This window comes from Salvelinus sp. IW2-2015, linkage group LG36, assembly GCF_002910315.2.
Source record: "Salvelinus sp. IW2-2015 linkage group LG36, ASM291031v2, whole genome shotgun sequence".
Taxonomy (NCBI): domain Eukaryota; kingdom Metazoa; phylum Chordata; class Actinopteri; order Salmoniformes; family Salmonidae; genus Salvelinus; species Salvelinus sp. IW2-2015.
Window position 1 is genome coordinate 15,415,338 of NC_036875.1, and position 15,066 is coordinate 15,430,403.

Below are 15,066 nucleotides of genomic sequence, written 5' to 3' on the forward strand. Positions count from 1 at the left end.
TGTTAAATAACGTTTTCAAAAATAGAGGTGACTCTTACAGTGAGGGAAGATGTGTGTGAATAGCACCCAATTTATAGTAAATAGATGCCCTCTCACTAAAGCTTAAGAGTTGCTTCCAAGAAATTATAAGCTAATTAATGGCTGTTATGAATTTGACAGATTTTAGGGCATCTATAACTGTTAACAATGTTATTTTAGTCAACTCTGTGACTGTTTGAGTAAATTAATGGTTTGGGGTCAAAAGATGTGTGAATGAGATTTCTTTTAGAAACAGGCTTTCAAGACATTACAGATTCAGCAATGCGGAAAGTCGCCCACAAAGACTCTGGCATGGACAGCTGTTGAGACACAAAGGATGGTAATACAGTCACTTAGAGTGGCTTTAATTTGGTTGGCAACGTTTTGAGGATGGAATCTGTCGATCTGTTTGGGCAGTATGTGAATTGGAGTGGGTCCAGGGTTTCTGGGGTGATGGTGTTAATGACCATCCTTTCAAAGCATTTAATGGCTACAAATGTGTGTGCTATGGGGCGGCAGTAATTTAGACAGGTGTTCTTGGGCACAGGGACTGTGGTGGTCTGCTTGAAACATATAGGTATTACAGACTGGGTCAGGGAGAGGTTGAAAATGTCAGTGAAGAAACTTGTCAGCTGGTCAATACATGCTCTGTGTATGCATCCTGGTAATCCGTCTGGCCCTGCGTTCTTGTGAATGTTAACCTGTTTAAAGGTCTTACTCACATTGGCAATGGAGAGTGTGATCACACAGCTGTCTAGAACAGCTGTTGCTCTCACGCATGGTTCAGTGTTGCATGCCTCGAAGCGAGCATATAAGGCATTTAGCTCGACTGGTAGGCTTGCGTCACTGGGCAGCACTCGGGTGGGTTCCCCTTTGTAATTCGTGTGGGTTTGCAAGCCTGGCCACATCTGACGAGCGTCAGAGCCAGTCAGTGGTGTAGAGTACTTAAGTAAAAATACTTGAAAGTACTACTTAAGTATTGTTTTTGGGTATCTGTTCTTTACTATTTATATTTTTGACAAATTTTACTTCACTGCATTCCTAATGAAAATGATACATTTTACTCCATACATTTTCCCTGGCACCCAAAGTACTCATTTCCAATGCTTAGCAGGACAGGAACATTTCCCAATTCACACACTCAGTAGAACATCCCTGGTCATCCCTACAGCCCCTAAAACATGCTTTGTTTGTAAATTATGTCTGAGTGTTGGAGCATGCCCTTGGCTATCACGTTTGAGGTAAGACCCAGACCCAGATGCAGACAATGTTGAATTAACAACAGTTGATTAATCCAACAGGGGCAGGCAAAAGACAGGTCAAGGCAGGCAGGGGTCAGTTATCCAGATAGGTGGGGCAAAGGTACAGGACGGCAGGCAGGCTCATGGTTAGGGCAGGCAGGAAAGGTCAAAACCGGGAAAACTAGAAAACAGGAACAGAGGGAAAAGCGCTGATAGGCTTGACGAAACAAAACGAACTGGCAACAGACAAACAGAGAAACAGGAGACAAAGGGCTGTGAGACATGGGTTTAACTCTGGACAGGTGGGATGTATACGAAGGGTATGGAGCAACAGAAGATGAACAGCATAGGGGCTAATAATTTTGGAGATGGGAAACAGGCCAATAAACCGGGGGGAGAGTTTGCGGGAATCCACGCGGAGGGGCAGATCCAGGCTGGATAGCCAAACCTTCTGTCCGAGACGATATTGGGGAGCCGGGGTCCGATGGCGAACCGCTTGTCGTCGATACCTGGAGGTGCTCTTGAGGACGGCCGACCGGGCTCTGGGCAGAAGGTATATCGACCTCTTCTTCCTGCTCGGGGAAGAGCGGGGCTGATGCCCCAGGGAACACTCAAATGGCGATAGGCCCGTGGCAGAGCAGGGAAGGGTGTTGCGGGCATATTCCACCCACACAAGCTGCTGGCTCCAGATGGTGGGGTTGGCGGAGACCAAGCAGCGCAGAGTAGGCTCAAGGTCCTGGTTGGCTCGCTCCATCTGGCCATTGGACTGGGGGTGGAACTAGGGCTGGGCGATATGGCCAAAATATCACATCATGGTATTTTTCAAATGTTTTATGTTTTTGATTAATACAAGTTCTACATTTGCTTTATGAGTAGTGAGTGACCTTAGGGTAGCAACACATATATTCTAAATTATTTCAATGGGTCTTTCTCCATTTGGATTGTTTTATACTGTTCAATTCAACTTCAACTTAAAATAATTTGCAGCATTTCCATTAATTTCTGCATTTCCTGCACTCATTTGAGATCATTTCCACACAAGATATGGGCAAAAATATTAGGCCTTACTTTTATCCAAACGTTGCAATTGCGATTTAGATCAAAACACTTGGGTGAACTTTTGGAATCATGGAAATACAATGTTTGTTATAATTCTATAGTTAGAATATAAATAATAGTGGGCACTTTGAATACAGTGTTTGACATGACAACGAATGAAAATGCCATGGACGAGTTATTGTGACATGGTAGGAATCAAAGTGATGTTCCGTGTTTCCTAGGGGACCCTATAATCTTTGGCTACATTAAATCTTTATTCATATAGTCAACATATTCATGCTTTGCCTTATTCCTCTTTGATTTAGAAGATACTGTTGCACAGACAACATGCTGATTTAGGCCTCCACCAGCACTGGTATCAGGCTGCATTAGCTAGCTACGTTTTCCAGCTAACTAGCGATTAGCGTTAGTGGATAACACGATTTCGCTTAACTTGCTAAGAAAATACAAACTAGCTGTGTGCAGATGTAAGAAACACAAACTAATATTCTAATTATAGAATGCTTGTGTATTTATATTAAGATCAAATTGGAAACAACATTATTGTCATCAACATTGTTGCATGTGCTGCATTGTCTAGAGGCGAAGGAAACGCACACCTATTTAGGTGAGGTGCTGGCTAGTGGAGTGGAACACCTAAAAAAACAAAGGAGAGCCGCACACTCTAGGAGCTCAGATGCAAAAATGTTATGTCCAACGTTTCGACAGACACGCTGTTTTCATCAGGGTATAATGACAAACACTGCGGGGTGAATCATTTATATAGTGTCAAAAGAAACACAGGTGTCAGTAATCATGGCCGGGTGTGGCCTGATATTATTGCTTAATTCTCATATATTAAAATAGCTTACAAAAAACATAAGCGGATAGCGTACGATCACAGTTTGGCTACATAAGCCTACAGACCTTTACAATAGCAAAATCACAAGAATGGCTTCAGATCAAAGTCTACGTTGAGACTGAAGGGAGCAAGGGTATTTAAATTAAAGATCCAGGCAGCCTCTCGTTTAACAATAAATTGTCGAGGTCACCCCTCTCCTTTACTTTAGCTCAATGCGGATGTTTTCACAATTCCTGACATTTAATCCAAGTAAAATTTCCCTGTTTTAGGTCAGTTAGGATCACCACTTTATTTTAAGAATGTGAAATGTCAGAATAATAGTAGAGAGAATGATTTATTTCAGCTTTTTGGCCCATTCCTCCTGACAGAGCTGGTGTAACTGAGTCAGGTTTGTAGGCCTCCTTTCTCGCACATGCTTTTTCAGTTCTGCCCACAAATTTTCTGTAGGTTTGAGGTCAGGGCTTTGTGATGGCCACTCCTATACCTTGACTTTGTTGTCCTTAAGCCATTTTGATACAACTTTGGAAGTATGCTTGGGGTCATTGTCCATTTGGAAGACCCATTTGCGACTAAGCTTTAACTTCCTGAGTTAAACAGTTCTATGTTTGTTTCATCAGACCAGAGAACATTTTTCCAAAAAGTACGATCTTTGTCCTCATGTGCAGTTGCAAACCGTAGTCTGGCTTTTTTATAATGGTTTTGGAGCAGTGGCTTCTTCCTTGCTTTAAGGTTATGTCGATATAGGGCTCGTTTTACTGTGGATATAGATACTTTCGTACCTTTTTCCTCCAGCATCTTCACAAGGTCCTTTGCTGTTGTTCTGGGATTGATTTGCACTTTTCGCACCAAAGTACAGTTATCTCTAGGAGACAGAATGCGTCTCCTTCCTGAGCAGCATGACGGCTGCGTAGTCCCATGGTGTTTATACTTGCGTACTATTGTTTGTACAGATGAACATGGTACCTTCAGGCATTTGGAAATTGCTCCCAAGGATGAACCCGACTTGTGGAGGCCTACCGTTTTTTTCTGAGGTCTCTTTTGGGGGCACACTCCAACTCTCAGACATAATTTATAAACTAAGCATTTGTGTTTAGTGAGTCCGCCAGATCAGAGGCAGTAGGGATGACCAGGGATGTTTTCTTGATAAGTGCATGAATTAGACAACTTTCCTATCCTGCTAAGCATTCAAAATATAATGAGTACTTTTTTGGGTGTCAGGGAAAATGTATGGAGTAAAAAGTACAATATTTTATTTTGGAATATAGTGAAGTAAAAATAAAAGTTGTCAAAAATTATAAATTCCTACTGCCTCTGATCTGGCAGACTCACTAAACACAAATGCTTCGTTTGTAAATTATGTCTGACTGTTGAAGTGGCTATCTGTAAATTTAAAAAACAAGAAAATCATGTGGTCTGGGTTGCTTAATATAAGGAATTTGAAATGATTAATACTTTTACTTTTGATACTTAATTAAGTATATTTAAAAACCAAATACTTTTAGATTTTTACTCAAGTAGTATTTTACTGGGTGACTTTCACTTTTCACTTTTAGTAATTTTCTTTTAAAGTATGACAGTTGTGTATTTTTTCCATCACTGGTGGTTTCATAGTTTTGATGTCTTCACTATTATTCTACAATGTAGAAAATAGTAAAAATATAGAAAAACCCTTGAATGAGTAGGTGTGTCCAAACTGTTGACTGGTACTGTATGTTATCACATTAACTTCTCATAAGATCACATGTGACCTGGTGAATTCATGTGGTTTTTCCGTAAGGACTGTCTCCCCCTTCTCCAAAGTGAGGCATCTGTTTCCTCCACAGGAGTTAATTCAATTAAACCATACAAAAACAGACTTTTTAGCACAAAGGGAAGTTCATGTGAAATGGAAAACCAATGTGACGGACACAGTTTCGCAGCCAGTCAAGCGTGCCCCTTTACAACTGCCTATGGGGCTATTTGCATAAGGCACCGCCATTGGACAGAATCACTATCGCTAAGGTTACTATTGCGCTTGTGAAGAAACACTTGTCAGAAGTTGAGTGACAAGGTAAACCCCTTCAAACCAACCTACCCCTTCTTTCAATGTATCGAAAACGTGGTCTGAGTCCTGATAAACTTTCCTTGTGTTTTAGTCTCCAATAGCCCTGTCTTTTCTCCTAGCATGGGCTTGTCAATGCCCCGTGTCAATCCCAACAGGAGGAGCTGAAATATCTACTCCTTACTCACACTGCACTTGCCGCTGCACAACGCCACAAAGCATAACACAGTATAATATAAATCCAAAAGCTTTGTAAGATGTAATAATATATTTACATGCCTAGGATATCATACATTTTGTCCATTGTCCACTCATCATTAGCCTTTGCCTTCAGTGATCATCATCCATATGTATTGCTGCATTAACATGGATGTCACGAATAGCACATGTGGAGTGTATTGACTTAATGTATGACCACATGTGAACCTGCCAAGTAACTCTCATTGGTTTCTTGGAAAGCTTCCAGGAGATGACGCAATCCACGGTGCGCCCTCATTAAGGGGGTGTGGTGTGAACTCGGTGAGGTGACAGGGTACCCCGGGGACTAGCAGCCCTAAGGGGGTGTGGTGCTGTGTTTACAGCAGTATCCAGTTCTCTCTCACACATGCACACACAAACTGTAGTTAGGCCCCCCTGTCCACTCTGTTGTTCTGTACAGGCGCTTCCTGCTGGGGACACAGTGTTTCCTGTGCAGAGCCTGTTGATGGAAACTATTTTTTTTCTCCATCCACGATGGTGTTGGAGAACACACCCCATCCAATCCGCTTGCAGCTCTACTGCTTCCCCAGCTGACCTGGCCGCTGCTAGGGAACAGATTGTTCTGGGTGTCTTTGTTTATGCCGGACGCGCGCACGCACACACACACACACACACACACACACACACACACACACACACACACACACACACACACACACACACACACCACACCACACACACACACACACACACACACACACACCACACACACACCACACACAAACACACACACACACACAAACTGAGTTGAACACCATATCAACACCTCCCCTGCTACTTTCTTTACATGATATAATCTCTCCTTATCTGAAAATCACCCATTTCAATGTAGTTGTTGTGATAGAATAAAGGCGTATAAAAACATGGGCGTCCGTGACGTTACAGTAAAGGCGATGATGATAAGAGGTGTCAACACATCTAGTGTGTATGAAAGAGAATGCAGGATCGTGTCCCTCCTGGTGCCTTGTAGATTCGGGGGATAGAAATCCTACATATCCGCTTGAGGATATCACTAGGAGAGGCATTTGCCATGCAATCTCTGGGAAAATGAAAACACGACTCCATTGTGGAAGTGCCATAAATCTTATTTCAGCTTCAAAGGAGGACAAGCCGACCTGAATGTTAGCACTGTGTCGTGCCGCTAACTCATCTCACACTCAATGGTGGATATAGGAGAGTGTTGTTATTACTTACCTCCTATATCCCCTCCCTCGAACTCCGACAGAAGACACTGTTGTCAATGTAGCAAACTAAGGAACCAGTCAAAGTTCCAACAAATGTGTCAGGTTGAAACGTTTTCCATTTAGCGCCTGCTATAACACAAAGGGTGACCCTAGCCTGCCTGGCCCCTCATTGGCTCCTGGCTGTGCACCTGACCTCTTCACCCCACCCCATCCCTGGTTCTGCTGACCATCACACTCTTCTCCCAAGCTATATGTTTCACTCTTTGAGTACTCCAAAATAAATGTCTTTGACTTTATTGTGTAAATCCTTTACAGTTTTAAATGTATCCATTTTTGTTTCAACATAGCGATGGAAAAACAATACATATTTCTTTCATATCTAGAACGTAGTATGTGAAAAGGTTTAAAAGGTCAGTTAAAATCAACTAATGGGTTTCTGTTTTGGTCTCTCAACTACAGCTGTTACTCTATCACATTTAGAGACCCTTCTCTCAGATCCCCTATCCATAGCACTTCTGGGTCATTCCTCTCTCACACTCTCAGCTTTAGACCTTGCCTCTAAATCCTGCGAAGAGTACCATGCCCGTATTGCCACTAAATCACACACAAAAGGTTATGTGTCTATACCTAATGTATTGAAGGTAAATCTATTCTTTACCATAATGAACTGACCGTAAATAAGCTGTGGTCCTTTTAACAAACAGTGTGGTGAGATATGGAGAGCTTAGTCTTGGCAGGTTGGCTGGCTGGAAAGGTTTCCATGTTCTGTCAATAATCAACAAGGACGTGAAGCGTCCTGGGGAGCAGGCTACCGCCTCCCCGCCAGCCACAGGTTAAACAGTGACCTTGGCCCAAAACATAAAGGAAAGAACAACAGCTCCTGCTGGACTCACTCTGCAGGTCGCTCCATGGTGTGATCCCCGAGAGTGAGACAACATTTCCACTGCTCTGTGTGTGTTGTGTGTATGTGCAAGCATGCCGGTGTGTGTGTGTTAGTATGAGTGTGTTAGTATGTGTGTGTGCACGCTTGTGTCTGAGTTTGTGGGTGTGAGCGTGCGAGTGTTTCGGTCTGTCTGTGTGTGTGTGAGAGTGTGTGTGTGTGTTTTCTCTTTCCCAGTCTAACAATGCAGCTCAGGAAATATGTCAGGATAAAGGCTAGACTGCCAGGCTCTGTCTCTCAGTTCAGTTTGTGTTACTAGAGGGACTATGGCACAGTCCCCGTGAGCTCCTGGCAAGCCTAATTAATTATTCTGGACCTTACCTGGTTCTGGACCTAAGAGAGGAGTGGTTGTCCTATAAGTGTACCATTGAAAGCTCTGCAATGTCCTTCTGGCTGGTGAGTGCTCTGTTAACCACTTTGACCTGGAAGAGGGTCAGGGCTTGACTCTCTCTTGAGAGTCCTGCATTCAGTCAGTAAACAACTAGAGAGAAACTGCAGCACGCTTTTACGTAACATTTAATCCAATGTTTTAGACAATGACTTTCCATTTGCAGATAAGCAACAGGGGATTTTAGTGATTGGATATTGAAGTAACAGCTCTTTGAAAGGCCTGGTGCCTTGCAACACGTATTCTTTTTTTTTAAAGTAAACAAAATGAGGTCTCAGGATGTTAAAAGGAAGACATTTGTCGCTTTGTTCAAGATTGTGTCACTGGACAGCTTATGTCCTTTAGTGTCATCATATCTTTCCATAGTAGTTCAATAATGAGTTAAACACTTCTATGCTTTGCAGACATACAGTACATGTAACAAAAGGCTTACCAGGTTGTCAACATGTTTTCAGGCTTATTTGCAATACTTTTATGTATCTCACGATTTGCCTATGACTTGCCCAGCTCCCTTTAACAGTTAAAAGTGTATTTGTCAAAGAAAGCAGATGAGGAATTTCTCATTTGATTTGGAACTATGTTAGAGTCAAGTGCTCAAACAAAAGCTTGGCTGTGCAGTTTTAAAGCCATGGAGATAGAAGATATTGTATATGGTTCTGTCTCTTTCCTTGAATAAGTTTGAGAGGTCTGTGTTGCCGCTGCCCATCTCAACCTTCTTCAAGCTCTGGAGTAAGGACCCTGTCATGGTTGAGTTGACACTCAGAGAAACAATTAATAGGACTGGTTCCAAAATGTAGGACTGGTTCCAAAATTTGATAGGATTTTCTTTTAGATTTTGATAGGATTTTTTTATTGGAATCTGGTATTATTTTTTTGTCTTTACGGTAAACATTATTATTTTGTCTTTATTTTTAAAGGAGACCAGAGTTATTATTATACATTTTTTTACAGGACATATAGGGAGAGTACAGATAGGAAGACAGCAATAGAGAGGGGTACAGAAAGTGGTTAAGGGCACAGACAGTCGGCTGAGGGGGCTTAAGTGGTCCGGGGTCGGGTGCTTAGACCGCTAAACCAGAATAGAATCCTATAGGAGTCCAATAGAACTGGTTCCAAAATCTGATAGGATTTTTCTATTGGATTACTGTATTGGAATCTTATATGATCCTATAAGATAAAACCATATAGGATAGAATCCCATAAGAGTTCAATAGGTCACGGAAACATGGTTCTCTCGGGATATGTCGACTGAGTCGGTACAGCCACCGGGTTTCTTCATGCGTCGCGCCGACAGAAATGAACATCTCTCTGGGAAGAAAAAGGGCGGGGGTGTATGCTTCATGATTAACGACTCATGGTGTAATCATAACATACAGGAACTCAAGTCCTTCTGTTCACCAGACCTAGAATTCCTTACAATCAAATGCCGACCTTATTATCTCCCGAGAGAATTCTCTCCAGTTATCGTCACAGCTGTGTATATACCCCCCTCAAGCAGATACAATGACTGCACTCAAGGAACTTCACTGGACTCGATGTAAACTGAAAACCATATATCCTGAGGCTGCATTTATTGTAGCTGGGGATTTTAACAAAGCAAATTTGTGAACAAGGATACCTAAATTCTATCAGCATATTGATTGCAGCACCCGCGCGGGCAATACACTGGATAATTGCTACTCTATCTTCCGCAATGCATTCAAGGCCCCCCCCGTCCTCCCTTCGGCAAATCCGACCACAACTTTATCTTGCTTCTACCGTCCTATAGGCAGAAACTCAAACAGGATCTCCCCGTGACTAGAACCCTTCAACGCTGGTCTGACCAATCGGAATCCACGCTTCAAGATTGTTTTAATCACACAGACTGGGAAATGTTCTGGGCAGCCTCAGAGAATAATATTGATCTATACGCTGACTCTGTGAATGAGTTTATAAGGAAGTGCATTGGAGATGTTATACCCACTGTGACTGCCAAACCTACGCTAACCAAAAACCATGGATGGATGGCGGCATTCGCACAAAACTGAAAGCGCAAACCACCGCATTTAATCATGGAAACTGGGAATATGGCCGAATATAAACAGTGTAGCTGGCTGGTGTGTTTACAGACATATTCAATCGCTCCCTATCCCAGTCTGCTGTTCCCACATGCTTCAAGATGGCCACCAAGATATCCACATCGAAGGGACAGTTCCTCAGTGTACACATCACAGACAAACTGAAATGGTCAACCCACACAGACAGACAGTTTCTTCAACCTCAGGAGGCTGAAGAAATTTGGCTTGTCACCTAAAACCCTGACAAACTTTTACAGATGCACAATTGAGAGCATCCTGTTGGGCTGTATCACCGCCTGGTACGGCAACTGCAGCACCCTCTCAACCACATGACTTTCCATAGGATGGTGCGGTCTGCACAACGCATCACCGGGGGCAAACTGCCTGCCCTCCAGGACACCTACAGCACCCGATGTCACAGGAAGACCAAAAAGATCATCAAGGACAACAACCACCCGAACCACTGCCTGTTCACCCTGCTACCATCCAGAAGATAAGGTCAGTACAGGTGTGCATCAAAGCTGGGACCGAGAGACTGAAAAACAGCTTCCATCTCAAGGCCATCAGACTGCGAAACAACAATCACTAACTCAGAGAGGCTGCTGCCTACATAGAGACTCAAATCATTGGCCACTTTAATAAATGGATCACTAGTCACTTTAAACAATGCCACTTTAATAATGTTTACATATCTTACATTACCCATCGCATATGTATGTACTGTATCTTATACCATCTATTGCATCTTGCCTATGCCGCTCAGCCATCGTTCATCCACATATTTACATGAGATGTTGTGCATTCTAAGGGGAAACCAACCAAAAAATCCAGTGTTATTGTAACATTGTATATATTATTGTGGTCATATTGTACTGTCTTTTAATTCAAAGACAAGAAGTTGCATGAATAACAATCAAATCAAATAACTTAAGTTAGTGTTTTATTGAAAAAGTTGTACTGTACTGGTGGTCATACTGCAATTGAACTTGCAGCCTTGAATCAATCCCATATTGTGGTGGTGAATAAAACCGAAATGAATATAGAACTGTTGTTTCTGATCAACGAAATGTTGTAATAAACTATAATAGAATGGGTTCAATAAAGAAAAAAAGTTATAATATGATTCTGATTGGGGTGACAAAATCCTACCAGACATCAAAAACCCATATGATCCAATAGGATTCAAAAGTAGTCCAATAGGAATTGTGAGAATCTTATAGGATTCTATTGGAAAACATTTTGGACTAGGGTGGAGCAGGATTGTKAATTCAGCACAGAGTATATTGTAGGTGCATGGTCCGATAGTTAAATGTTTTTGCTTTAGCCATCCATGCTCATGGGTCTGTTTTAGATGCATTTCTTGCATTCCAGGTCACAGTGCTTGACTCACATAGACGTCCATTTCCAGTTAGGGCTCATGGTATAGAGCACCCCTGAGCTAAGTAGCCAGACATCCTACCCAGCCTGTTGATAGAGATATGCTCCTAGAGTGGAGCATATCTCTATCAACAGGCTGGGTAGGATGTCTGGCTACTTAGCTCAGGGGTGCGTAACTGCAAAGTGTACAGTCACAATTGCCACCTCTTGTGACCACTGTCAGAGTCAGCTAACATTAGGGCTGACCAGCAAGACAAAACACTAGCCCGGCCTTTACCCTGTGGTTAGTGTGGTATGCTGGCTCATGACACGTAATGTGGCCTCAAATCAAAAACAACAACAAGGTCATGTGACCTCACTTCCTGTCTAATGTTTCTTGATAAGAGAACACACAGATATGATTCAAAAATATATATTTTTTGTAGATGGTTTGCAAACACAATTTCATTGGTTGGTCAATACTGAATGGTGATGGATATTTTCTTACATAGAATTTCTGAACATGATCACACATTTTTTTTGTCACCCACATTTCTGACTGGGTGACTGATGTACAATGCAGTTGATATTTTATTGGAGATATGTGTTGAAGGTACTGTAGCCTACATAGTGTGTTGACCTCAAACTGTCTAACTCTCTGTCTCTCCCTCCCCTCTCTCTGTCTCTCCCTCCCTCTCTCTCTCCTCTTCCCCTGTCACTCTGCACGGCTAATTACTTGATGGACACAGGGAAGGTAATAACTGCTGGGTTCAGAAGGGGTCTTTCTCTGGCCCCCTTGGAAGTGACCCTCGAGCAGTCCTCCCTATGTCCTTTACCTCTGTTTGTACATAAGAGGAAGCCCTGATTAGATTCCCCCCCTCCATCATCAGTGTCACAATGGTATGTCCCATTTAGGATTGTAATTTTGTAATTGGATTATATCTGGTTCACAAAGAGCTCCCTTGGTCGCTGTGCCTTTGGGGATTTATTCAATGCAGATAAGATCTGTTTTGTTTTGTGTGAAGCTTATATAGAACCATGTATGACACAGTGATGTTTAGTAGTCATAGGGTTTTTCATTTGCTTTGATATGAGCAAGTTGTCAGTCAACTATCAGTGAAATGTAGCATGAGTGATATCACCACTCGCTGCAGTCATTGTGTCTTGGTGACAACATAGTAGGATTGACTGACATACAGTACCTAGCCTCTACATTGAAACAGTGGTGTAGGGGATCCCTCCCTTGATTCCCCCAGTCAGCCAGCACTATAGTCCAAACACAGACATGCTTCCCCTTCGAGGCACCTCCCAGGTTTCTCTCAACAACAATGGCTGGGCTTCAATGGAGATTGGTGCAGAGGGGGCATCCGTGTTGCGTTCCTTAGGGCCTTTCATCACGCTGCTGCTGCTCACGCCCATTTAAGTCCCCGGTGGACAGCTTTCATGAGGGACTTGATTATTAGCTCTGGCCATTTTAGGCCGGTTGACACTCGCTGCTCAGGTGACTCAGGCTGGAATGCCTCTAAGTAAGTTGAAATGTTCAGGCAAATTTTTTTCTGGGGCTACAGTAGAAGTTAATAAAAAATCTATTGCCTAAAACCCCTCAGACTTTTGACATTATTGGCAAATACATGATGGAGCACCGAGGGAATATACTTTTAGAATTTCCTAAGAAATTTTTCCTTCCTTAGAGGCCTTAATATGAACACCATTTCAGCCCCAAAGATGGGTATCTTTCTATGATGAAAACTGACAAAATGTCTCGACTCGTTGAAACCTCATACAGGAGATCTTGGACCTTGTTTTCATTTCCCCTCCGTTTTTTCTCCTTTCTTGTTGTTCCCTTTCTTTCCCATTTTCAACTCTACTGTACAAGTCCTTAATTTTGGGAACAAAGTGCAGCCAATTAGGACTTAATTCAGGCCACCACACAGCCTAGGCTGGACCACTTCTGGGGCCGCGCCTTTGCAGTCCCATCCAATCCTCAGTCTCCCCTCTCTGTTGCTGGTCTCTCATGCCTGCTTAACGAGTGTAAATTAAAGGGTGGGACAGCAGCCATTTTGGAATCTGCATGTCCTTTATCTTTCCTCAACGGGAGACAAGAAACATTTCACGTGTTAAGGCTGTGGTATCGCAGTATTGTGTTCAGTAGTTAGACATGAAACCTATCCTTGCCTGAGGTGTAGCCTAGCCAGAGAATCAGGCGGTGATGTCACAGATTCCCAGGAGGCCCTTGTGGCTCTTTGTTCCACTCCCTAGGGGTTAGGGCAGTAAATTGTAGGGATTAGTGGGATTTTGTTTGAGAGGGTACTTCATTGTACCCCAGCCACCTCTCTTAGCATTCTACCCTGCAGACCTACCCCCCAATCTGCCCCACATTATATGTTCGCTGGCCCTATGTCCACCCCCATTCACCCCTCACTCTCTCTAACTGAACAAAAGTAGAGTGTTTTGTTTGGGATCCCGGTATTGGATGGGGGAAAGATTGGAATTAGTCTTGTCTTGTTGCTTGTACAGAGGCATCTATATGCGTACTTAAGATAGAAAGAGGTCGTTTTTGGAGCCCTCACAAATAGCGAAATGAAAATTTGTTATTTCATTCCGACCGTCTTTCTGTCACACACACACATTTTTCAGAACTCTCAATCCTCAAAATGGGCTTCAGGATCAATAAAGGGAGGGAAAGGGTTAATTGCATACATTAATCACAGGCACTTTATTGAGGACTGGGGCACCGGCGAGTAAATTCCAAACCTAAAGTAATTGGGACATTAAATAAAAAATGTCACCCTGTCAACTGTAATTAATTTGGATTTAAACTGAGCTTTACCATTGCAGGGCTTGGTTTGTAATGCTTCCATTTAGACAGTGATATGTGAGTAGCATATGGGGCTCTTTAACTAGCCTGAGTATGCACAACACACCACATGATGTCATTGGAGCACAGACTTACCTCACCACTTTTGTATTGGCAGGTGAATTATGGGGGAAATTAGATCTCAGCGGGACGCTTTATCACCGGGCGGTCCTAAATGAGTCGCTGTGGTGGCGATTAGCAGGCCTGGGAAAAACTCTTATGGGAAACTCTGGGATAGGTTCTACAATTGGACGAGGGAATTCCTTGTCTGGGCACTGCTGGTTTAAGTGGTAACTTGTCTCTAGTGGCTAAATTAAATAGTTGTGGTTTGCTCTGTGGTAGTGGCATCTCCTTTCACGGCACAGATCAAATCAAATCCAATTTTATTGGTCACACACATATTTAGCAGGTGTTATTGGGTGTAGCGAAATGCTTGTGTTCCTACTTCCAGCAGTGCAGTAATATCTAACAATACACAACAATACACAACAATACACAGAACAATACACGGAATTAAGAAATATATAAATATTAGGACGAGCAATGTCGGAGTCCGGAGTATAAATATATATATACAGTGGGGAGAACAAGTATTTGATACACTGCCGATTTTGAAGGTTTTCCTACTTACAAAGCATGTAGAGGTCTGTAATTTTTATCATAGGTACACTTCAACTGTGAGAGACGGAATCTAAAACAAAAATCCAGAAAATCACATTGTATGATTTTTAAGTAATTAAATTGCATTTTATTGCGTGACATAAGTATTTGATCACCTACCAACCAGTAAGAATTCCGGCTCTCACAGACCTGTTAGTTTTTCTTT